Source organism: Vanacampus margaritifer, chromosome 13, assembly GCF_051991255.1.
Source record: "Vanacampus margaritifer isolate UIUO_Vmar chromosome 13, RoL_Vmar_1.0, whole genome shotgun sequence".
Lineage (NCBI taxonomy): Eukaryota > Metazoa > Chordata > Actinopteri > Syngnathiformes > Syngnathidae > Vanacampus > Vanacampus margaritifer.
In genome coordinates, this window is record NC_135444.1 from 20,856,056 (window position 1) to 20,880,092 (window position 24,037).

At 37.2% G+C, this 24,037-nt stretch overlaps 1 protein-coding gene across 1 annotated transcript in view; it reads left to right on the top strand.

Annotated features, from left to right (window-relative positions):
* sox14 (SRY-box transcription factor 14) overlaps positions 1-24,037 on the top strand; it is a 131,099-nt gene that overhangs the window by 101,524 nt on the left and 5,538 nt on the right. The window lies entirely within an intron of this gene.

The following is a 24,037-nucleotide window of genomic DNA, read 5'->3' on the forward strand; positions in this document are numbered from 1 at the left end:
TATTTTCTTATACTTTTAACAGCACGATTGTTGCCTTATTTTGTGGCATTATTGATAATTATGATTGCACTCATCTGCATGCAGATTTTTGTGGCATCTTTTTGTCGTTTTGATGACGTTATAATTTGCATTCTGGATTGATTTTTTTTTGTCTTTCTTATTTAGTGGCTTTAATTTGAGATTTTACAATCCATAAGTCATGAAAGGCTCGCGTTGGCATGCTCAATTTTGATTCATTTTGTTACTATATTTGATTATGCTTTTATTGTTTATTTAAAAAAAAATAGATTTTTCTTTTAAATCTCAATGGAGATGTCAATCAATTTTTAAGAAACATTCTCATGCATTGGATTTCTTTTTTTTTAAATTAACTATTATTTATATTTTCTTCATGTCACATTTTAGACACAATAATTATTGTAATCTTGTATTTCCTCGGATGATGATTTCATGGCACCCAATTAATTATTACATCCGTGCCAATTTAGTTTCAGTTATTTATTTTATTTTATTTTTTTTTCATGTCACCCATTTTTTTTAAATAAAGTAATTATTTGCTTTTTTTTAAGCCTTAAATTGTAGCATTTTTATTGTTTCCTTTGTTTGTTTGTTTTTCATCTTCACGTAATACCTTTTTTTTTTAGACGTTATTATAAATATTCTGACTACTTGTTTTTTTCTATGTTAGTATAAATATTATTTTTTTAATGATTATTGCAGGGCACACATTACGTCGTCAAGATTATTTATATAGCTTTATTTACTACAGTATTTACTTCCTTTTGATTATTATTTTTTTAAATTTACATTAATAATTTGGGTGACATATTCATGGCACTACCATAAAAATAAAAATAAAGTATTCTTGGAACGTCATGTTTGAAAATGGTTGCAAATAATGGCGGTGTTTGAAGGCTTTTTTTTTCCATGAGTCTTTTTTTTTGACTCCCTGGTGGACTCCCGCGAATCGTTGGCGCGCTTTCTTATCTGCTCGGCGGCGCCAACTCATCCTCTTCCTCATCTTCATCCTCATCTTCATCACTTCACGAGGAGAAGAATTGTTCTTGATTTCATTTCATTCGCGGGCGCGCGCTTTTCTTTCGCGCCTTTCCAGGTCATTTATACGCTTCATTTGCTGATAAAAGTCCACGGGGGAGGGACGAAGGGGGGGGGGGGGGGGGTAGTGAGGCGGGCGGGGGGGGGGGCGCTACTTTTCCCTACGAGACACTTAAAAATCAAAGACAATTAGCGCTTTATTTTTTTTTGTGTGTTTAATTAAATCGCCTGCACTTAGCGGCGTTTATTTGAGATTGTCGCAGTTTGAAAAGCTGAGATGTGATCCCCAAATTTAAAATAAAAAAAAAGAAAAGAAAAAAGCATGCGAGCTGCAGGAATTGTGAAATGCTTGTGTGGGCGCATCCACACAGGCAGAGGATGAAACTGATCTCATTTCAGCATATTAAATATTGTCTCCCAAAAAGGATGAAAAGCACCCTCGTCCATATCTGAAATTGAATCTGGGATAGCATTTGGACGTGCAAGGCAAGGAAAGAAGAAAAAAGAAAATACACACATTGTGTGTGGTGTTGTTTGAAACGGGATGCTCTTTTTTTTTTTTTTTTTTTTTAAGCAAAGAAATGATAAAAATGTAAAAAAATATATATGTATTTATTTATATATTTAAATGCAAGGAAGCTTAGAGGGGAAAGAATCTCATTGCAACGCTTGTTGAAAGGTTTAAAAAAAGAAAAGAAAAAGATTTGCATCCACACTTTAGTTCTAAAGACACTGAATGCTGATTTCATTTTATTTTTTTATTTTTAATATATTTATACTTTTATCCTATTATTTGTCCCGGTGAATGGCATTTAGGATTTTTATTGTCAGTCACATCAAAGACATCTTTTACTTAAACGCAAACTTGACTCCATCAAGTCATTGTTTTTGTCATCAGGAAGATATTTTGTAACAAGTTTTCTTTTGATGTGTAATATTTGATGGAAACGATCAATCAGATCAAAACATTTTACCACGCGTTAATGTGATCAAAGACATCTTTTACTCAAATGCAAATTTGCACCCATCAAATGGATTTTTGTGGCCGTGAAGACATTTTTCTTTCATCTTAATAATTTTTATAATATCATCCTTCAGTCAAATAAGATCAAAAACATCTTTCACTCAAAAGCAAAGTTGCATCCGCAGTATTGATTTTTGTCACGGGGAATCTATTTTAAAACCTGTTTCCTTTGATGTTTTGATTATAGACCAAAGTCAATAACGTTGATTTGTCATCACCCAAGATGTTATTCAACACATTTTCTTTGATGTAAAGTCATTCTTTTGTATCGTTAGCATAATAGCATCATTTCACAAGTCATTTAAAAAATAAAAAAAAATAAAACTTTTTTTTCCAGAATTGTATTGATAGGAAAGTGGGCTCAAATTGATTAGGCCAATATAACGATACCATCTTATACAAAATATTTCTATGGTTATCGTCATTCCGATCAAAGTCTTCCTCGACTCAAATGCAAAATTGCGTCCATAAAGTTGATTTTTGTCATCAGGAGGACATTTTCAAACATGTTTGCTTTGATGTTTAACAGTTAGATTACGCATAATGCTCAATGGGATTTCATTTATTTATTTATTTATTGTCAACAGCTAACCTGCGTCTATTAAGCAGATTTCTGTCATCAGGAAACCATTTAAAGTGTGTGTGTGTGTGTGTGTGTGTGTGTTTCCATTTTTAATCATCCTTCAAATGGAACGTTTTGTCTTATTTCGCAATCTGAAATTGTATTCATGATCAATAAGATCAAAGAGATTTTTCGCACAAAAGGCAAAAGTTGCGTCAACCGCATGAAAGATGATTTTTGAGGTTACGACCCGGAATGAGTGAATAATAATTGAGGACGTTCTTGAAGCGCTTTTCTTTGAAGTTGGCAAAATATATTTTTTTTATTTCAAACCACAAATAAGGCACAATTTGAATCTCAAAACACAGAAAAAAAAAAACTTTATTGCAACATCTGTCACATACGTGCGCCGTTACAATGAATTGATTTCATACGTTCATGTTTTTGTATTTGTAACCCCGGGTTGAGATTTCAAAACGAACGACCATCTAATCCCAAAGTGTGCAATCCATGACCTAAATGTGCTCATTAATCGATAATCAAAGTCGTCCATAGAGTTTTAAATGCTCTTTTGCAAATATTAAAAATCAAGAAAATGTGCCATATATTTATTAGAGTTGTTAAAATTAAACGATAATCAAACTACTATTTTAATAAATGAGTAATCATTTGGAGCCAATTAAATTTTTTTAAAAAATGGTCCAAATCTTCGGATTTTCAGCATATCAACAATAAATGTTGACAAAAATAAGACATTTGCAAACATCTGTTTTTACTTTTACCTTCTTCTTTTTAAAAAAAATCATTATACAAATTCAAAGTATGAAATAAACGCCAATCTCCGCTTAATAAACAGTCATTGGCGAAATAATGCTTTTGTAATACAGTTTAAATGAACTCATTCACTGCCATTGACGGCTATAGACGTCAAAAATTCATTTGAATTATTTCTATTAGTTTAAAAAAATCCACTTTTGCTGACAAGAGTATGAAAACCTAGAAAAAAAAACTAGAATTTGTAATGAATCGTTAGTTAGTGAAGTCATGTGATTAGAATTTAAAAAAAGTAATCGCCTGACGGGCCTAATTAAAAACAATATATTTAAAATAAGGGGCGTTTAATCATAATTAATTGCATGATAATTTTATATATGTTGTTAATGTACAATAAAAAGAGTTTTCATAAAAAATGAAATGAAATGAAAAATTGTTAATGTAATAGAAATAGTTCACATGAATTTTTGACGTCTATAGTCGTCAATGGCAGTGAATGACTTGAATCCGATTGGTCGATTAATCGATTGAATAATGGATAGATTAATCGATTCCAAAAATATTCGATAGTGACAACACACATTTCTGATGATCAATACGACAGATTTCCTTTCCAATCTGAACCCGAGCACGCAATACGTTTTGTGCAAACGCTGTCTGACAAATCGGAGAAATTGCTGGTAAGCGTTGAATGAAATCGATCAATAAAAGCCCAATTTCATCCATTTCTACATGTAAACGCTTTTTTCGTTGTCGTTGCCGCCTGCAGCAGCGTCGGACGGCGCCAGCGACGTCAATCACCCGCCAGCAGCATCACCCGATGCCGCGCTCGGGTCACGCGCGCGCCCGCCACATCGTAAACGCCTCGTATTGTTTGCGCGTTGCGGTTCGACCTGAAATGTTTCGCAAGGTTTGCCGTGTTGCAACATCCTCCTGTTGTTTTCCCGTGACCCAACACCACAATGTCGACGGTTTGTGCCGACCGAAACCCAGCGACTTGCAGGGCGGCGTGCCGAGCCGCTTGCGCATGACGTACCTTTCCAACGGAAGGAAAAATAAATAAATAAATACATTTAAAAAACGAGCACCGATCACGGATTGGTTTTGACTTAAGCATAGAATGAGTCAACAGTTTTTTCCCCAAAATGCGACTTCAAGCTGTTAATAGGCAATCGCATGTTAAACAAAATAATGTGCATAGCCTCTGTTAGCTTAATGCTAACACATAATGGGAAGCGTCATAGACCGGCTAATAGAGGTCAAGCTTTCTTTTTTCAAACGTTTGAAAAGGGGATTTCACCTCCAATATGCATTATTGGTTAGAAGAAAAAAATAATAATAAAAAGATGGTGGGGGGGTCTTTAAATCTGAATTTATGTATATATAATATTCTTTCGGAATAATAATAATGGGAATTGTTGGCTTTTATTTTGAAATTTTGAAAAATAATTAGTAGTATGTTTTATTTTTTAAAAAAATACAGTCAACAGTGTCAAAATACAGATATTTATTATAAAAATAAAAAAACACATTACAGTATTTTCCTGTAATCAGCGATCCAGTAAAATACTGTAATCAATAATAATAAAAATTACAGTTATTAATTGGATATACATTTTCAGTGTCATACTTTAAATCAGTGGTTCTCAAATGGGGGGGTCCGTGTACCCCCGTGGTGGTACGTGAGATATTAAAATATATAATTTTCAAAAGTATATATTAATATTTCAGAAAGTTATAAGTTCATAAAATGAATTTTATATTCAGAAGGGTATTCAATTTCAGTGTCCTGAAAACCTAGCATCCCCCCCATACCAGAATGGTTTGACCCAATTTGTCATATCTAGAATCATCAGTTAAAAACTTTATTTAAAATTCTTTTTTTTTTTTTTTTTTTTACTATGATCCCAAAGGAGGACACTTAAGGTTAATCATTTTTTATATGCACAAATTAGTAGTTATAATTCAATTAATTATTTATTTATTTTGTTGTTGTTATATTTATTTCCAAATAGTTTTTTTTTTTTTTTTTTTTAAACCACAGTATATACCTCAAATAGCCTCAAGTATCAAAAGTATGCTATGAATTTATTCTTATTATGATTATCATGAATGGAAGCATTGCATTCACACACAGTCAAGTTTTGTTCCTCATGCCGCAAGTTGGTTCGCTCGCTCGCTCATTTGCAAAATCGTGTCGTCACATCATCGGGCATATTTCTTTACTCTCACGCATACCGAGCTCATATTTTTCATGCCACCTGCGAGTGAGTCATTACGCGCATCTGGAGCACAAGTCGTCCCTCCTGTCAACTTTTAACCCCAGAGCCTTTTGATGGTAATCGTAATCGTTGTGAAAATAATCATGAATCACCCTCGCATTGAAAACATGCTCGCCTTTGAACGCGCTCACACGTCATTGTCAATAAAATAAAAAAAATAAAAAGGATGCAAACAATGAAAAGAGCTTTGGAGAAAGATAAAATGATGATGATTATATTAATAGTAGTAATAATTATGTCATTACGAGCTTAGAGTTGGTTATTGATGTATTGTTCACAAAGTGTAAGCAAAGACATTTGAATGAACTCGGTTGCCGTTGGGGATTATTTTATTTATTTATTTCGCTCTGTAGGAACGCGCATTACTACGAAAACCCAAATTGTTTACTTTCACGTTATAATGTGATGAAAAAAAAATGAAAGTGATAAATTTCACGCTTTAACTCGATAACTTTCACATGTCGTCGTCTCGTAACAAAGTTCATTATTATGTTAAAATGTGATGAAGGGTCACGAAGGTGATGAATGTCATGTTTTAACGCGATCGGTTATCGAGTTACAACACGGTAAGTTTCACGTTTTAATGTACGGTTATCATGCTTAAATGTGACAAGTTTCATATTTTAAAATGTTATCATATAAAGATACATTTCACATTATAATATGTAGGCTGGGTTAAAAAAAATAATCGGTATTGAATCGTTTTTTATTTTTAATATCGATTCACAAAACCATGAATCTATTTTAATGTTTTTTCCTCATAAATTCTTTTAAAAAAAAGTTTGGGTTTTTTTGTATCTTAAATGATAGTAAAAGTATTTTCTTACATTTATATTTATTAATATTTTTCATTTATATTTACAATTATTGAATTAGAATTATGAAAATATTTTCAGCTCAATCTTACTGATGACAATGTCAACACGCGTTACTGCCATTAATTAAAAATAATAATAATTTGACCAGTAACTGTCTCAGCATAATTTACTTTATTATTAAAATTGAATATTTGTGGAGTTTTTATCATGTCCTTGACATTTAAGAAGAATTGACGCTCCAAAATTATTCAATATCGGATAGAACCGAAGTGAATCGAATTGTGAAAAATCCAAACAAACTGAACTCGTGTGAATCGAAATTAGAATCGATTGCGGAAATTAGAATCGATACCCAGCCATAAGAATATGAGAAGTTCTGTCTCATGTTAACTCATTCACTGCCATAAATTCATTTAAAAAAGATTAATAAAAATTAGGGGCAAGAAGCGATGACATTTTTTTATTTTAATTAATCGCATGACTTCACTAGTTAACTCACGATTAATCAAAAATTGTATATCGGTTCTAAATGTACAATATTTTTTTTCTATGTTTTCATACTCTTGTTAACAAAAGTGGAAACAATTTTAAACTAATAGAAATAGCTCAAATTATTTTTTGACGTTTATAGCCGTCAATGGCAGTGAATGAGTTCAAATGTTACAATAAATGGAGTGAAACCAAAACGGCGTTTGAGGAGTTTGAAACAGTTGTGAGCATTTTCCCTTCCGACCACATTTTCCACGCGTTGCTGCAAAAACACGCGCCTGTTGGCCTCGGAAGACTTTTGCGGGACTCTCGAAAAAAACAGTGGGAGAGGTCAAAGGTCAGAAGGCTCGTCAAGATGGCAAGTCAAGGCCTGATGTCATGATGACTTGTGGTTATCGTCACGACGATCATGTCATTGAGGCGGGAATGTGTTGGCAGCACATTGGGAATGCTTAGTCACGCACACGCGCGCGCGCACGCACGCACGCACGCACACACCTGGCTGGCTTGTTTGAAGGGCCAAGCTAACGGTGGCGGCGGCCAAGTTCCCGGACCAAATGAGATTAGCTCGAGCGGGATACGTGGCAGGGATGTGTGCCGGGTTCTGGAGGTGAAAGGTAAAGTCACTTATCAGGAGGAGGAAAAGGAGCGAACCTCCCCCCCCCACCCCCGCCATACACACACCTCAGGGTCCTCAATCAGAAGCTCTCAGTGGATTAGACTAATCAGCCAGGAGCAGCTGGGGGCGGCGTGCCGACGACCACTTTATCTGGCAACCCGACACGGCGCTCCCGAACGCAGCCTACAGAAACGTTTGCAAACGTGAACTCGCCCGGCTTTGATCTTTCTTCGTCATCGACTTGCTTCTCTTTTTTTTGTTTTTTCGGCAGCAAAAGTAATCACGTAAGTCGAAGGTCATCTGGCGCTCGCACCTCGGGGATTTTTATTTTTTATTTTTTTTTTATTTTTTATTTTTTTTTCTTCAGGAAAGCTCAGTATTGTTCATTCGATTTGACATCATCATTGCTCTCCTTTTTTTATTTTTTTATTTTTTTAAATAATAATAAAAAAATTAAAAATAAATATTTTTTTATACATATATATATATATATATATATATATTTTTTTTTTTGCTCACGAGTCAAAGCAAAAAATAAAATTGGTTGAAAATCTCGTGTTTGGTCACTCTTAAGTCAAGACACTTGAAAATCGACTGGAGTCGCCACATTGGCGACTTGCCGGCGGTGTAAAAGCGGTGAGAGAAAAAAGAAAAGGTATATTTGTGAATATTTCTCGGCGGCGCAGGCAAGGCAGGCCCTCAGCGAGATAACAGACACTTTCACACTTGCGATTACCTCGCCACTAATCTGTTTCTTCAAGGGACGCCGCCGCCGCCCCCGCCGCCGCCGTTGTGGACCCTCCGCTCGCTTTCAAACCCAACTTCTTCAGACCGCTTGTTTCACCACATAATCCCCGCAAACTGTTGTGCCTTTTGAAAATGAGGCAGAAAAAGCACCTGTTAAAAAGTCTCAAAGTTGTGAAGAAGAAAAACAAACAAACAGCTAAGCATTGGATTTGTTTCTTGGCTCGGGAGGTTTTGTGGAGGGTGATACCATTAGGATTCTGAGGAGGGGGGGGGGGGTTATTTTCATGGGCAACCTTTTTCCTAACTGTTACTAATGTAAATACGTATCTGGGAATGGTGGACTCAGAATTTAATGCATCCAAATATTAGCATCCAGATGCTAATTTGCAGATGCTAATATTAGCAAATTTACTGGAAATCGCAGCAAAATCCCCTTTTAGTTGATCAATGTTATCTTAACTCATTCACTGCCATTGACGGCTATAGACGTCCAAAATTCATTTGAACTATTTCTGTTAGTTTAACATTTTATTTCACTTTTGATAGCAAGAGTATGAAAACCTACAATTTTTTATTGTACATTTAGAACAGATGTAAAATTTGTGATTAATTGTGAGTTAATTATTGAAGTCATGCGATTAATTTTTAATCTTTTCTTTTTTCTTTTTAATTCATTCACTGCCATTGACGGCTTTAAACGTCCAAAAATCATTTTTAAATATTTCAATTAGTTTAACATTATTTTTCCACTTTTGTTAACAGGAATATAAAAACCTAGAATTTTTTTATTGTTCATTTAGAACAGATGTCAAATTTGTTAACTAGTAAAGTAAAGTAAAAAAAAAAAGGATTATCAAAAATGAGTAAATGTTAGCGATTGTCGGCACACCTAGTGGAGATCGCAGGTAGTGCAGTCCAAAAGCCTCAACACGATATTTAACTAACATGTCAGTGAGGGAGGCCAAAAGGTGAAAACAATCATTGTGAAACGCCATTTGTGTTGTTTTTATTTAGCTAGCAGGCTACTTCCTGGTTGATGCTGCTCAATGCTAGCATTTTGATTGTGTGCGGTGGATGCTATCGTTGATGACTTTTAACCAAACTGTTGCATAGTTTTAGTTTTTCAAAGAAATATTCTAATGCTAGTTTATGATTGCTAATGTTAGCGTTTGGGAACTTCCTGGACATCAGTATCAGTGTAAGTGCAATGAAACAGTTTTCGATTTGTTATATCATTGTAATCATGAATATATTGAAATCATATGCTACTCGCTAGCACGTGGATCTCCACCAAGGCCAAAACTGGAAAAATGTTATAATAGTGACATGTTGTTTGATCTAGCTAGCAGGCTAGCTCCTACTTCATGGGGGATCTAATGTTAACAAGTCTTAAAAAATAGCAACATTTAAGCTAACGTTAGCAATTACTGGCAACGCTCTGGAAATGAAACTTGTAAACGTAACCCAAAATAAATAATTAACAAAAATAGTGAAGCTCCTTATTTGGTTGTCCTTCTATTAGCTCGTTTTACTTCCTGGTTCACGCACAACAAACAGACTGCACTATTTTGATTCCGGGGTGACGCTCTTCTGATCTGAACAGCGAAATTGAATCGTTTAGTAATCGGAAGAATTTGGTCGGACTTTATACAAAGTCTTGCGCTGCAGATACGAGCAAGTCATCGAGCATGTTTTTGGTTGAATGAAGATCCAAACCAGCGTATCGTAAAACAATCGTTGACTTGTAACATGGCTTCCCCTGAACATGGCGGAACGTAGCGTCACTCGCGCTCGGTGGGGATAATCGGCGAGGGAAGAAACAATAACGAGATCCTCGGCTTGGTTCGTCTCGATTCACCTTCAGTCACTTTCCGTGTGGCGCCAGAGCGCGCGGAACATTGTTATCGGCACAAAGCAGTACGGCGTCGATTATGAAGGCTAATTACGGCGTCGCATACTTGATGAAGCGCGGCGGCAGAAGATGATGAGGAGTGAGATATCGCCGGCGAGATTCAGCGAGTGCAGGTGTGCATTCTTTGACAAAAGTCAGCCCCCCCCGGAGCTCGATTCAAATAGCAACGTGAATTTTTTAGGCGGGATGTCAATCTTGAATCCACTTGGGGGAAAACGTTGCACGAGCACGTCTGAAGAGACTGAGCAAGTCTGCCATTTTAGTTGAAAGAAGCCATTTTAAAGAAGTTGCTGCCAATTCCAAAGGTCCAAGTAGACAGTCAATTCTGTCGAGTAAATTTGACTCTACTTAGAGTAATATTGACACTTGAAAGAGAGTAAAATAAAGAATTAGAAGAGCTATGCCCCTCCTACGTTTGCCCGTATCCAAGAGGAGACTACCAGAATGTTTAGTTACGAAGATTCCAGATGACACGCACCATATACTAACGCAGCAGCTGTCTCCCAAGCTGAAGGTAGTGAGTTTGTTCCACAACCCTTGAGTGACTTTTATTTATTTTTTTGCCCCCTTTTTTTTTTTTTTTTTTTTTAAACTCTCTTCCAACTGTAAATATTACTCTAAAACTGAGTCTATTTGGTCCCACTTTAAATAGTCAAATTTACTGTGTTGACATTTTTGTCTGATTGTAAACAATTTTGAAAATTTAGCCTCGGACCCGTTTCACTTAGCAACGTGTAATTTGGTCAACATCATGATTAGACTTAGAAAACAGAGCCAACAAGCCGTGTCTAAAAAGAGACTGGAAGTCTACAATTTTTGTTCTAAGATGCCATCTTAGGGAAATTTTGGCTTTTTTTCAAAGATGCATCTAAAACAAAATCATCCTAGGGACTTTAGTCATTTGCATCCAGATTTGAGCTCAATACTTTACTTTCGCTTCGGAAGCTGAAATTTGATCGATATGTCTAACTATGTAAAAACGTCCAAAAATCCTGACTGTAGAATTCTGCCGTTTTGATACGACAAAGACATTTTGAAGACATTTGGGCAGATTCCGGGGGTCTTTCAAAAATGGACTTTTCAAAATGAATTGTGTCCGATTGCGTCCAGATTTGACGACGGCTCCTAAACTGTGAAGAATTTGAGTTTTTGTAACTACATTAGGGTGGAGTCTAGCCAATTTGGTGGCTCACCATAAAAGACAAAACTTGGCAAAAAAAAAAGGCCTCCATTTTCAAAGTTGTGCTCCTGAAACCATTTTTCACTTGGAAACATAACAGTTGATTGACATGTCTAGCATGAGTAGACCTACAAAAAAAAGAAAGAAAAGAAAAGAAGCCATGCCTGAAAAACACAGACAGGCGGCCATTTTGGTATAAAACTGCTATTTTATGCCATGAAACACGAATGGCTTTTTTTTTTTTCGTTCAACTGCTGAAGAAAGTTTCACACAACATGAAATTTGGTTGGCGTATCTATAACGAGTAGATCCATTAAAAAAAGTGTGCAGGAGGCCATTCACAAAGTCTGCCAATATGGTTAGAAGCGGCCATTTTAGGACCATGTTGTCTATTTCCCGAGATCCTTCCAACTTAAACGAATGATTCCTACACATTTTTCCTAAATCTGAGACATAACAACTCCACAGGTGAGCAAAAAAATACATTTTGCCACGGCAGTTCTTCTTACGGGCCTCTTTTGTCTCCGGGTAGAAAATGTCAAGGCGTAATTGATATTTCTCAGTGGGCTCGTTATCTTCCAGCCCGTGTGATCGCGCTTCTCGCTGACCTTTACCACAACACTCTTCTTCTTTCTTTCTTCTTCCTCCTTCTTCTTCTTCTCCTGCAGCTGAAAATAGCTGGACAAGAATTTGGCGTTGAAATATCACAAACCTTCATGGCCCCGCCCATACTTGAATATGATTTTCACAATGAACTCATTCACTGCCATTGACGACTATAGACGTCAAAAATTTATTAGAACTATTTCTTGTTAACAAGAGTATGAAACCCCCCCCACCAAAAAAATGTATTGTACATTTAGAACAGATATAAAATTCCTGATTAATATTGAGTTAACTAGTGAAGTCATGTGATTAATTACAATTTTAAAAAATTAATCACCTGATGCCGCTAATTAAAAAAAAGAAGAAGAAAAGTTAGGGGCGTCAGACGATTACATTTTTTAATTGTAATTAATCCCATGACTTCAATAATTAACTCCCGATTAATCACAAATGTTATATCTGTTCTAAGTGTACAATAAAAAAAAAAACTAGGATTTTATGCTCTTGTTAACAAAAGTGGAAAAAATGCGAAACTAATCGAAATCATTCAAATGCATTTTTGACGTCTATGGCCGTCAATGGCAGTGAATGAGTTAAACAATACAGAAAGTAGCTGTCAAATGAACCTTGTTCAAATTTGTGAAGAGTCATCTGGATTTTCTAGGAGTTTGTTCAAGTACGAAAACTGCCAAATTGTGAAAAATTGTACTTTCAAACCAAAATGGCCGACATTCTGTGCCTTTATCAGTTCTTATTTTATTTTTGCGCGTCACGTCAAAGTGAACATACTGGTTCGTTTTAGTTTAATGGTGAAATCCCAAACTTTCTCACCAAGCTACGTCTTCTCCCTGTTATGAAAATTCCCCGATTTTTACAATGGCTGACTACTTGTAGAATCGAATTCGATTTTTGTGCATCCTTTCATGATGTTCATGCCAGATTTTGTAAATCCAACGCACTGGTCTTGCGTGCTTCTATTTTTTTTAACACACTGGGAGAAATGTTGTATTTAATTGCAAATCATCAAAATTGCTGCCAAGTTTGGTGCACACCAAAGAAAAGCTCACAATTTTTAAAATTGAGTTTATTGAAATTGTATTTATCCGTCGTCTATATCTGGTTCAAAGTAGAGTTAGTTAACACACAACTTTTGGAAATATCCCCAAAACGGCAACTTGAAACCAAAATGGCCGCCGACCAGTGTGTTTCGCAAGGCAGTTTCTAGTTTCCTTCTGTTGCGTCCAGTCATGATGAACGCTCATTGTCAGATTTGGAAACAATGAAACATTGGGGTGGCGGTTGAAAATGTTTCCCGACTCTACGGCACATGCGTGGGAACGATGTAGCAAGATGAGCAAAAAAAAAAAACAATCAAAAGAACTTCAACTTGATCTGAATCAGCAAACTTCAAAGTCTTAGAAACTGAATGCAAAACAAAATAAACCAACAATAAGCAAAGTTTAGGTATCATTCTCCGTTAGGCTTTGATGATTTATTTTAAACTGGCAACTTCTCGTCAATTATTATAATTGACAGAAGTTCTGAATGTCACCTGCAACAAAGGCGTTCATAAATCACAGTAATAAAAACAAGCCGCTGTGATGTTTTCCTTGGCTGCCACACAAAGAAAAAAAAAAGAAAAAATCACAAGGAGAGTCAATAGGAACAGGAAGTGGGACTCATCCAAGTCCAAAAACAAGCGTTTCGCAACTCAATCGCTTCTTTGTGTCCTACGTTACACACTGTACTGTTAAAAAGGCTTTGACGTGAATAGCAAAAACGTCTCCATTATGAATGGCCACCAAAAATATTCAAAATGGCCTCAATTTGTAGTTTGAAACCTAAATCTACCACTATAATGGATCCCAAAATGTAAACATTAATAAAACGTTTTTGACTCAGCAATACATAAATACGCTCATTTTTTATAATGCCAAAAGTATCACGTGTTGCTTGAGTTTTTAAAAATTCAAAGTTCGGACGCCTGTTTAAATTGAATCCCGTCACGGTGACGGTATATGTTGCAAAAGAAAGCAAAGTGTAAAATGTATAGAAGCAACCTTAAAAGAAGTCAAAATGAAAACTAGTCCAAACAAACCCAAACAACATTACATGAGTATACTTTTTTCTACTTTTCACATTAGCGTAGCAGGTTAGCATGGTTTCGCATGGATACTTTAATCCTCATCCTCATTTTGTTACGACGAGAGTTAGAGGAGTAAAACGTGAAACGACGACGTTTGGCCGCGCTAGCTAGCTAGCCGTAGCTCGTAGCCGCTAGCCTGAGCCCCGATTTCAGTCAAGTAGCTTGGTAGATTTTCTTTTCATTTAACCAAGTTAGATTGATTACAAAAACTGGTTGTATGGATTGAGTTGAGTTTTCTCTAACCATTGTGTGACAAATCAGTCGAAAATAAGTGGAAGGGAGACAAAATTGTAATTTACAAGTTGACCTAAAATAGGCATTGTAGAAATATTAAATATAGTCAAAATGATCACTGAGTGACTGGCTAGTTAATCGACTGTTGACAACACAGACGAGCTCGTTTCATGCTAAAATGATGAAGAGCCGACGTTAGCTAGATGGCTAGCCGTTATGTTTAGCTAGCTTTAGGAGTGGCTGCTACATCTTGCAAGTTCTTATTATCATTTCACTTAAGTTTAGCAGTCATCACTCACCTTCCTGCTGACTGGAATGACTTTATATGGAGTGCTGACTGGATATTGTAGCGTTTTTTTTTATTTTTTTATTTTTTTAAACCATCAGCTGGATCAAATGGGACACAGCAGCTACACAAACTTGAGCAAGTGACTTGTTTGAATTAGTTCCCCCCGGTATATTTTTTTTTTGTGCCACAGCACGCTAGATTTCCACGATACCCACGAGCAGCTTTTTGCCCCCGATGATGCGTCCCGGCCGTCCTTATCTCCCGCCAGGACCCCCGACGGCAGCGTTTCCTCAGCTCAGGCCGCCGTAAAGTCCTTATTTAGTGGCCTTAGCCGTCGGGTCCCGCTGGCTTTGTGCCAGGCCTCGGCAAGCTAAGTCGCTAATGTCGCCAATAAGCATCTTTTTAGCGCTGCTAAGAGATGAGCTAATGCGTTTTGCAAACATGCTGAACGATGGGATGCTCGCATGTTTATTCAACGGGGGGAATCAACCCTGTGACTTTGATGAACTCAGGAATGATCAAACTTTTGGAGTCCAGGGTAGACATTTTTTTTTCTAGGACACCACACTCCTTACCAGTTAACCATAGAATATATAACAGTTTAAATGTGATGGTAACAAATGTAAAAAAAAAAAAATTCTGAGAAAAAAAGTGTAACATTCCAAAAAAATAAAGTAATATATTTTTTAAGTAAAAAGATGTCCTCTTGTCAAACAAAGACATTTGTTGCATTAAAAAGTCATAAATCATAATATGATTTTACCGGTAATGTTTAACGAGATACGAGTAAATGTAAATTTCAAAAGATGTTATTCTCTTTTAATTCTGGTAATAAATATGCATTAATTCTCTATAAAAAAAAATAAAAAATTCGATTTATATTTTTTACTTGTTTACATATTTCAATATTACTATTCAGTACTTTATGAGCAAAAGTATGCATTAAAAAAAAAAACTTTATTCATGCAGTGATGTCCGGTTTGTGACGCATCACAATGACATCATCATCATCATCATCATCATCATCATCATCAACATCATAACTGAATCCACGAAATGTCTCATTGATCCAGGCCTGAAACTGAAAAGGAAGTCCGCCATTTTGGGTCTAAGCAGCCATTTTGGAATCCTATATAGGGAATACGGCCGAATGGGGCCCAATCGCAACCAAGCGTACTTGACCGATGGCTGATCCCAAATTGTCAAGCTTTGCAGGCCAGGCCGTCTAGTATTGGTCGGGCATGGCATCAAAAGTTTGACTCACAGAAAGTTTAAATATAAAATCCCTTGACAAGAATTTCGCTGGTTAACACAGAATTTGGTGGTCATGTTTATCATAAAAGGATGCGTGAAAATGTCTCACGAAAGCAGCCATCTTTTAACCTTTGACACAAATTTCTCAGCTCGACACGAAATTGTGTAATAGAACCCAACTGAACAAGGAGTCGGCCATTTTTGTTTGAAGCAGCCATTTTGGGCTCATCATTGGACAACTTCCACCGAATTGCGAAGGATTCTCGCCTACGCCACCTACGAATGTGGGCGGGACTTAACTTCAAAATCATTTTGAGGATTTTGAAATGACATTTCTCGAGACTTTGACAACAACCGGGGCGGCGCGGGGATCTTCGTAACGTCGGTGAAAATCACACGGGGCTCGATGGCCTCACCGCGGCGTGTCATTAGCATTCATTACAGTCCCATAAGCTCGAGTAATTACAGGCCCGGGTGCAAGGGAGGAACGGCAGTTTACAGCGCTTTGGTAATTTGATTTGCATCTACGCTATTAACTTCTTTTGTGTGTGTTTATGTGCCGTGGCGGAACACAAGTGCCATTTGGCTGCGGGCTGTAAGAAGGAGGCGAGGAAAAGAGAAAGCCTTTTAAACGTCGGAGATTGAGTTGCCGTCGCTTTCAAGCGCTCAATCTGACGCTAACGCGCTCGGATTAGCGCTGGTGACGTCCACAAATTTGGGTCAGCGACATTGGTCGTCTCTCTCCGTCTTTGAAATCGGCTTTCAACACTGAAATCTCTTCCGTAATGCAAAATGTTTTGTAGCACAAATTCAGTTATGGTATAACAAAATGGAGTATCAAGATTTATTTTTAAAAATCTATTTTTGTACACAGCGTGTGCGTGTACGCAAAAAAGTTTCTTACCCGTGTCTGCTAAAAATGGATTTTAGATTACAAACTGGAATAAATGTGTATATTATTTTTAACAGTTCACAAACTTGAAACGGTCCTGAGAACTGTCTATGTCCCCACCACATTCCCGCAACTGTTGCTCTTGAATGTTGTTGAATGTTTGCTTTAACGAAGCTGTCAAACGCCAACGCCCATCTTGCGCTGTCGCCGCGGCGGCCGTCTCCGCCGTCTGCACCATCCAGTTCTGCAAGTGTGCGGCGAGGCCTCGGGCCGCTTGAGGTGACTTAGGAACGCGCTACATTCATTGGCTTACATCACTTGTCAGCCGAGTTCAAACGGAGCAGACTTTTGACTTTTACGCGAGTATTTTGGTCAGAGAAGAAAACATTCTGCTTACTATTTGTATTTATTTCTTTTGCATTTATCTATTATTTGTTTTGGTTTGTCACATGAATGAGTTCATATCAACATATGGTGTCATGCAGACTTCCCTACCTGTGAAGCCATTTGATGTTCTTCTGTGATGAAGGGCTGCAGTATATAAATAAATAAAAAAATTTTTTTGGAAAGCTCGCCGTAGCTCGTCTGATGACAACTGAGAATAGAGACGAGCTTCCACAAAGCTGATGAGGTTAAGACGACACTTTTGTGGCCAGACAATGACTTCCTATTTACCGGACGCTTTCTTCACCCTGACTCAAAGAGAAAATGGCACCTTTTGTCTCCTTCAGATTCACTTGGTTGAGCCTCTTGACTTGGCCGCCAAAAGGCTCCGAAGGTTTCTTTATGATGGCTTTTTTTTTTTTTTTTTTTTTTTTTAGGTCAGGGGTTGCACGTTTTAACACATGGATAAAATTTGATTAAGTGAAGAACTACATCTTATAATGCCAATAAAGTGGACATAGCTGTATTATTATTATTATTTTTTTTTTTTAGGACTAGTAGTGTCACGTTGCCACACAAAGGCAAAAATGCTAATGCTATGTTACTCCTCTGTAAATATTAGCAAGATAGCATCACTGTGCTTACATAGGCAGAAAATGGGCAAACAATGTTTCTACAGAACTTTTTTTTTCATTAAATACTACTTGCGTATTGCATAACTGCTTGAAAACAATCTTAAAATTGGTGATGAAGTGGAAATGCAAGGTTTTTATTTGCCTGTGACATCATGTTAGCATTCTGAGCAAATGCTAATCATGCTATGCACTTATTCATTAAACACTAATGCTGGTTTTTATCATTATAGCAATAGCATAGCATAAGTAACTGCACTGGGCACATAAAGTGGATTTAGAAGGTTTTTTATTGGATTCTCTAAACCAGGTCAGAAATACTTATTATGAAATTCTAGTATTCATTAAATACTGTTATAGCATCGCATAATTAGCATAACTGCTGAACAATCTTAAAACTGGTCAAAAAGTAAACATGAGGTTTTTATTAGACCGCAATTGTGATTGTATTCTGAACAAATAAACCAAAAAAATATTAAAAATCTATTAGTCATTAGGTCAGGTCAGGGGTCACCAAGTAGTCCCCAAGGACCACATGAGTAGGCTGCTAGCCTGTTCTAAAAATAGCTTACCAATGATGCTAGATTTATAGAAATATTTTTTTATCAAACTAGTAGCCTGCCACATTCATCAGTGGCCAAGGAGTATAATAGCTCTGTTTGAAAAAAGTTGGTGACATCCTGCATTAATGCTCTATTAGCCATTGGCTGCTAATAGCATAGCAAAGCATAACTGCCCGGAACATTCATAAAACGTTAAGTGTTCATAAAGTGGGCATGCAAGGTTTTCATTGGACATCAACATCATGTTGCCGCTAAAAAAAAAAAAAAATCGCTAATGATGCTTCGCTATTATTCATTAGCAATAGCTAATAATAGCTATTATTCATTAGCAAAATAGAGACGTAACTGGACTTTAATAGTTTCCCTACAGTTAGCATTTCAATTAGCTTCTTGTTCAAGTCTGTTGACTTGATGGTGACGCCATCTTGGGAAGCCAGCAGACAGATAGAAAAACAGCCCCTGCCCCCCCCCATCACACACACTTGCCCCATCTAGCAGCTCTCCTAATCCGCCGCTAATGGTTAGCAATGGAGGCCCAGAGGACGACTCAACCATTGGGGTGTGCAAATCCCCCACCGGAGTGGGAGTGTCGCGCTTCAGGAAGTACTCAGCCAAGCACGACCCCGATGCCATGGCCGCCACCGGCTCAAGGTCATCTCGCATGGAACACACGTGCTCACACCGACACCTACACACACTCCTACACATGCTCGCCAATAGCAATCACAAACTTACGCACACCTAGACACCCAAAAACAATCCTACACACACACACACACACACACACGTACACGGACACACACGGTTTGATTCCGATCAGTGTCTGTAAAGACGAGATCTTGGCTTTTCTGAGAAGTGCTTCAAATCTTTCCCCATTGTCGCCGCCGGATGTCATTTGTGCGGCCACTTCTTCCCGCGTGTGTACTCAAAAGATAGCAACACTTTTTCTGGTTCAAGTGCGAAAGTTGACGCGAGCTGCTTCTTAGGTAGCTACCGAAGGTTTTAAACAAAGGCTATTGTTTTATATTTAGTGTTGTAAGTCAGATTAGGTTTTCAAATTAACCCGTGGGCAGTATTTTATTTTGAAATGGCTTGGTCAGAACCAACAAAAAGCCAAAAAATGGTCACAAGAACGCCTAGGGGTTAAAGGCGTCGAGACAGGGTTGGAGTTTTAAAGAAGATTCGAGTGTGAGTTAGGGTTTTAAAATAGTGAGTTAAACCTTGTTTGAGATTTTAGATCATAGGTTAGTGGTTTCAAGCCGAGCTAGTGTCAAAGTAGAATTTCAAAATAGGGTTTTGTTTTCAAGTTAGGCTTAAGATGGCAGCTTGAAAAACCTTTTTAGGGGTTTCAAACCTAGTTTGAAGTTTCAAGTTAGGGTTTCAAATGATGTCGTCAAATCTTGTTTGAGGTTTCAAGACAAATGAAATCCTACTTTGAAAGCAGGTTTGAAATCCAAACCATGTCTTTCAATCACTCAAACCCCCCCACTTTCAACCTTACTTTGAAATGCTAAGCGTTACTAGAAACCCTATTTTGAAACCTTACCTTAAACCCCTAACCGATGCAAAGGCAGAGTCTGCGGCGCGTGACCAATCTTGTGTCCGTCTCGGGTCTGGAGCGTCTCAGCTGTGTCGTGCCTCCGTGGACACGACGCACTTTCACCACAATTAACCTGTGGGCGACCAGTTATAGGTGTATCAATAATGGATGACAACGGACAAACGGACATTCTGCTTGACCCCATCCGGGCTACCATTATTTATTCACATTGATGGCTAACGGGACGGTGATTGAGCATTTCGCGCTAGGCTGCCTTCTTCTCCCACATAACCTATTTGCTATTTATAACTTCCGTTTCTTCTTGTGTGATTAGAGTATTATGATAGCTAATGTAATGTCACAAGCAAACATTGTAGCTATCATTGGATGCTCTTTGAAGAAGCTGATGCTTAAGACATTGACGCTAACGTTAAAAGCTAACATTGAATGCTAAACGAGAGAGTTAACCATTGAATCTTGCATTGAATGCTAGACCTAAAGTTGGAAGCTAACTTTGAGAGAGCTAACTTTAAAAGCTAAAATTTAAAGCTAACTCAGGGGGCTAATGTTGGAAGCTAACAATGAAAGCTAACTTAGGGAGCTACGGTTAAAAACAGAAACTAACTTTGGAAGCGAACCTAGAGAGCTAACGTTGAAGCTATCATTGGTAGTAATTTTGGATGCTATTTTAAGAACCTAATGTTGATGCAAACTTTGGAAGCTAAAATTTAAAGATATTAAAGCTAACGTTGGAAGACAATTTAGGGTGATATGGTTAGAAGCTAACATTTAAAGCTAACTTAGGGAAGCTCACGTTAGAGGCTAACATTAGAAAATAACTTAGGAGCTAACGAAACTAACAATGGAAGTAGCATCAGACAAGCTAATGTTGCTGCAACATTAGGAGCGAACGTTAAACCTGCGGTTCTAAAGTTGAAGGGCTTGTAGGAAAGTAGGAATTGGTAGTTTTTTTTTTAATTTATAAATTAGAATCCACAGCCCAGACTTAAAACCTCACTTTGAAACTCAACTTGGTTTCAAATCTAGCTGAAAATCCAAACCCTGGCTTGTGACCCTACCTTGATATGAAACCCTAGCAATGTTTGATGCCCTACCTTGTATGAAACCCTAACCTGGATTTGACACACTGCTTAAAGCCTTTATTTTAAACCCTAACTCAGGTCTAAACTTCGAAATGACACCAAGTTATAAACCCTATTTTGATACCTCAATTCTTATTTATTTTGAGACTCGAGTTTGAAACCCTAATTTATACGCCCTAACCCAGTCTTGAAACTCTTCTTTTAAAACCCTAACCTAGGCTTGGAAATTTGAACCCAATTGAGAGGTTAGCGCCTCTTGGATCCGTATCAAAGCCGGATGCCGCACCACCTGCTGCCTTTTTAAGCCCGGAAGCATTTTTGTTCCTATTTGTTTGTCTGTCTTGGCTGCGGTAGCGTGCAGTTTGGCAGGCAAGTGAAACTGCTCGGTTAAATGATTACGTTGTCACCAGGAAGAAGCGACCGCCAACATTTTGCCGTCATCAAAGCCATTATCATACCAAAAAAGCGCTCATTTGCGGATTTCACTGATGTTTTTCCAGAAGGTGACATTCAGCTGTTTTGTGGTCTGAAGAGTGAAGGTCGGGTCAGGTTATGACTTCTTTGCACAGTGCACGTCTCCAAGTTGCCATGTGGCCATTTTCTACTTTGTTTTGATGTTAAGCTTGAAACCCTAATTTGAAACCTTTGCACCGTCTTGTCACTATACTTCAGAACACTAGAATTTGTTTGAACAACGATTTGAAACCCAAGTGAAGCCTTGTACTATATTTTTGAAAAATAGAAATGACTTGAAACCCTACTTTGAAGATGAAAATCATACCTGCAGTCTTAATTACTCAACCCTAACCCAAGCTTGAACCCTTACTTTGAAAACTTGAGTCTGTATTGAAACCTTAAACACTAATTTGTCAAATTGACCCTTGTATGAAAGGCAAACCCAGATTTGAAACCATACTTCAAAACCATAACCGAGGATTTAAACCCAAATTTGAAACCATAACCCAGGATCAAAAGCCAAACCTAACTTCAGAAACTTTACTTTGAAACTGTGCCACCAACTTTAAACTCCAATTTTAAAAGCTAACCCTTCCTGCAAACCCTACTTTGAAACCCTAATCTGGGTTTGAGACCTTAATTTAAAACCCAAGACCTGTATTAAAATCCTAACCCTGAATTTAAATCATAACCACGTTGGAATCCCTGACTTGGAACCCTATCTTGAAATTTTGACCCTCCTTTGAAACACTGCACTTTTTTTGAAAGCCCAACCAATGGTTGAAACCCTACTTTGAAAATCGAAACCTGTTGTGAAACCCTCCTTTGAAGATCAAAACCACACCTGGAGTCTTAATTACTCAACCCTAACCCAAGCTTGAACGTTTACGTTGAAAACCTGATTCTGTATTGAAACCCTAAACACTAATTTGTCAAATTAACCGTTGTATGAAAGGCTAACCCAAATTTGAAACCCATACTTTAAAACCCTAACCAAGGATTTAAACCCACATTTGAAACCATAACCCAGGATCAAAAGCCAAGCCTAACTTCAGAAACTTTACTTTGAAACTTTAAACTCCAAAAGCTAACCAGGGTTGGAAACTCTACTTTGAAACCCTAACTTCAAACCCCAAGTCCTGTCTTAAAACCCTAACCCTGAATTTAAATCATAGCTACTTTTGGAAACCCTGACTTGGAAGCCTATCTTGAAATTCTAATGCTGTCCCCTACTTGGAAAGCCCAACCAATGGTTGAAACCCTACTTTGGAAATCTAAACCTGTCGTGAAACCTTACTTTGAAAACCAAAACTCGAGCTGGTAACCCCAATTTGAAAATGGAATGCAGGTTTTTAAACCTCAATTTTACTTGAACCCTTAACCCTGGCTGGAAACCCACATTTGAATCCCTACCTTCCCAGCTCCGACGCGTTGCTGTTGTGTGGTATGCTCTTCCCCGGGCTCTCCAGTTGGTCCCTGGGAGCCCCGGGGCCTTGCTCACATGAGCGTAGACACACAAAAGACAGAAGACACCAAACTGAAGACACAGAGGACAGAGCTTATCTGCTCACCTCATCTTGATTGTCTTGCCGTCTTTTCATCCCTGCCGGCTTGAGCCGGCCGGGCCCTCGGCTTTCTTCTCTCCTGGGAGCCAAACATCGCGCGCGTGTGTGTGTGTGTGTGTGTGTGCGTGTGTGTGTGTGTGTGCGTGTTCATGTGTGTGTTATCTATCATCAGGTATTATCTATCAATGCATACAGCCAGTGTTCACTGGATAGACTATTAATCGGATCCTCAACCTTCTTCCATCAGGCGCAAACGCGGTCATGACATTACCAGACAAAATATTAGGAACACCCTTTTCATGTTTGTTACTTGAGTATTGAGAAATTAAATGTTTCTTTTAAATGTAATTAAATGTAAATGTTAAAAATAATAATAATAATAATAATAATGAAGAAGTTAAGACCAATTAAGTGAAATTTGAGATTTTTTTTTATTAAATATACATTATTTGGAGAAAATAATTTTGTGATCAATTAAGATATTTGAAAAATGTCTAATTGAAATGTTTACTTGAAAATAAAACACATTGCGTGTAGTAAATACAAATATTTTCGCACCAATTAATAATATATTATATATTATGTATACTAAATGGACAATGATTTCCGGTCCAATTAAGGGAAATTGGATCATTTTTAATCAAATGTTTGTTAATTACAAATACATTATTTGGGGGAAATAATTTTTAAGATAAATTGAACATTTTCAAATTATTTTTTTTTACTTTAAAGAATACATTAAATGTAGTAAGCAAAAAATGATCTTCAGACCAATAAATAATACATCATTTTTTTATTTAGCAAATGGAGAATAATTTTCTGACCAATTAGGTGAAATTTAGATCACCACTCATTCAAATTAAATGAATTAAAGTATACATTATTTGTAGTAAATACAGATTAATTTTTT